Raw genomic sequence first — 3,348 nt, forward strand, 5'->3', positions numbered from 1 at the left:
CCACTTGATGTTCCCGTTACGGTTCTGTGCCCACTTGTTCTCTAGTTGGTGATCTTAGTTAATCTTAATGAAACTTACTGCTCGGCGGGCGGAGTAGACGCTGAGCTTCCCATGGCCAATATTTACCCCGGTTAGGGAGATCGTCCGAGGCCAAATTCAATCCCCGGGACGACTACAGGTCACTTGCTCTCCACAAAGCAAATTGAGGTCTGTATTGATTGATTTAGTCCCTAGGGTCGAAGTATACACGAAACTTGTCCGGGCCAATGCTCATCTCAGCTACGATTGTCATGCGAGGCCAAATCCAATCCCCGTCGAAACGCCACACGTAGTTGTTCTCCACTTGATGTTCCCGTTACGATTCCGTGCCCACTTGTTCTCTAGTTCGTGATCTTGGTTAATCTATAGTGAGACTTAATGCTTGGCGGGCGGAGTAGACGCCGAGTTTCCCATGGCCAATATTCACCCCTGTTAGGGAGATCGTCCGAGGCCAAATTCAATCCCCGGGACCACTACAGGTCCCTTGCTCTCCACAAAGAAAATTGAGGTCTGTATTAATTGATTTAGTCCCTAGGGTCGAAGTATACACGAAACTTGTCCGGGCCAATGCTTATCTCAGCTGCGATTGTCATGCGAGGCCAAATCCAATCCCCGTCGAAACGCCACACGTAGTTGTTCTCCACTTGATGTTCCCGTTACGATTCCGTGCCCACTTGTTCTCTAGCTCCTGATCTTGGTTAATCTATAGTGAGACTTACTGCTCGGCAGGCGGAGTAGACGCCGAGTTTCCCATGGCCAATATTCACCCCTGTTAGGGAGATCGTCCGAGGCCAAATTCAATCCCCGGGACCACTACAGGTCCCTTGCTCTCCACAAAGAAAATTGAGGTCTGTATTAATTGATTTAGTCCCTAGGGTCGAAGTATACACGAAACTTGTCCGGGCCAATGCTCATCTCAGCTGCGATTGTCATGCGAGGCCAAATCCAATCCCCGTCGAAACGCCACACGTAGTTGTTCTCCACTTGATGTTCCCGTTACGATTCCGTGCCTACTTGTTCTCTAGCTCGTGATCTTGGTTAATCTATAGTGAGACTTACTGCTCGGCAGGCGGAGTAGACGCTGAGCTTCCCATGGCCAATTCTCACCCCTGTTAGGGAGATCGTCCGAGGCCAAATTCAATCCCCGGGACGACTACAGGTCACTTGCTCTCCACAAAGCAAATTGAGGTCTGTATTGATTGATTTAGTCCCTAGGGTCGAAGTATACACGAAACTTGTCCGGGCCAATGCTCATCTCAGCTACGATTGGCATGCGAGGCCAAATCCAATCCCCGTCGAAACGCCACACGTAGTTGTTCTCCACTTGATGTTCCCGTTACGATTCCGTGCTCACTTGTTCTCTAGCTCGTGTCTTGGTTAATCTATAGTGAGACTTACTGCTCGGCAGGCGGAGTAGACGCTGAGCTTCCCATGGCCAATATTCACCCCTGTTAGGGAGATCGTCCGAGGCCAAATTCAATCCCCGGGACGACTACAGGTCACTTGCTCTCCTGTTAACGGTGTAGAGGTGTTGGAACGAAGCTTGGGACTGAACGGAGTGACTTCTGCACTTGGTGCGGAGACCGGAGTGAAGGCACTTGAGCGGAAGAAGGAAGATTCGAAAGTGATTGATTTATCGGGGCTTACACTGTCCTCACTACCTAGGTCATCCAATCATTCTACTCGTCCAATCATTGGTGGCATAAACAACGTACCATAATCACAGCGGGATCGTATTGGACCGGTTCAGGTTGACCGGTTAATGGGTACAACTGGTACACAGTACCAAGACCAGCAACCCTCAATACGCCCCCTCAATGCGAACACGCGTGGATACCAAGAGCCGCTGCTAGGTCCATGTGACGAGGCCCTGGGAGCGCCTTCGTCATGATGTCAGCCAGCATCACAGAAGTCTCGCAATACTCGAGCTTGACTTCACCACGCTTGACTTCATCGCGGATGTGGTGGTACTTGATGTCGATGTGCTTGGCGCGGCCGTGGTTCACAGGATTCTTTGTCATCTTGATGCACGACTGGTTGTCTTCTTGGATCTTGAGGTCGGGTCCAGTCTCATTGGCAGCTGCTAATATCTCGCACAGTAGGCGATGAATCCACTTGCCTTCTTGAATTGCCAGACTTAGCGCGATGTACTCCGCTTCGCTCGTAGACAGCGAAACACTTGACTGCTTCTTGCTGCCCCAGCTCACTGGCGCACCCATCAGCATGAACGTGTAGCCGGAAGTCGACTTGCGGTCCGCGAGGTCACCAGCCCAGTCTGCGTCAGAGTATCCGCGAAAATCGATGTTGTTACCCGGTTTGTAGCAGATTCCATGCGTCTTGGTGCCTTGCAGGTAGCGAAAGATGCACTTGACCGCAACCCAGTGTTCTTCTTGGGGATTCTCCATGAAGCGCGACACATAGCCCACCGCGTACGCAATATCTGGACGCGTCGCGGTCATCAGGTGCATTAGTGCACCAACAGCTTCGCGAAACGGAGCTTGTACCTTGGTCGCCGCGTCGCTTGGAACCAGTCGAGTGCTTATATCCACCGGACTTACCACAGCCTTGCACTCGTCCATACCAAAGCGCTTCAGGATGTCATCCACATAACGCCGTTGGCTCATCGTCACGCTGCCGTCCGGACCTTCTATCAATTCGATCCCAAGGACGAACACACACTTGCCGCTGTCAGTCATTTCGAAGCGTGTCTTGAGGTCGACCTTCGTGCGTGAGATCAGCTCGGGTGAGCTTCCGGTGACCAGGACATCGTCGACGTAGACCAGTATGAGTACACAGTGGCCATCAACAACTTTGATGTAGAGGCACGGGTCAAAGGCCGAAACTTGAAAGCCGATAGAGCATACGAACTCGTCGAAAGTCTCGTTCCACACGCGCGAAGCTTGTTTTAGACCGTAAATGGCCTTCACCAATTCCAGGCAGTCGAAGTCACCGTCGAGCTCGACACCTTCGGGAACCACGCAAAATACGATCTCCCTCATCACGCCGTACAGGAATGCCGTCACCACGTCTAGTTGGTCTAGCGGCCAGCCAAAGTACTTGGCCAAAGCGATCACCATGCGCAATGTCACGTACTTGACAACCGGCGAGAACGTCTCAGTGTAGTCGATGCCGTACTTTTGCTTGAAGCCCTTGGCCACGAGGCGTGCCTTGTACTTCTCGATCGATCCGTCCGCTTTGCGCTTGATCTTGAACACCCACTTGGTACCAATAGCGCGTTGTCCGTTCGGCAACTTAGCAGCACGGAACACTCCTCGAAGTCGCATCGACCTGAGCTCAGCACGAATTGCT

This window comes from Phytophthora infestans, genomic scaffold (genome assembly GCF_000142945.1).
Source record: "Phytophthora infestans T30-4 supercont1.476 genomic scaffold, whole genome shotgun sequence".
Taxonomy (NCBI): Eukaryota; Oomycota; class Peronosporomycetes; order Peronosporales; family Peronosporaceae; genus Phytophthora; species Phytophthora infestans.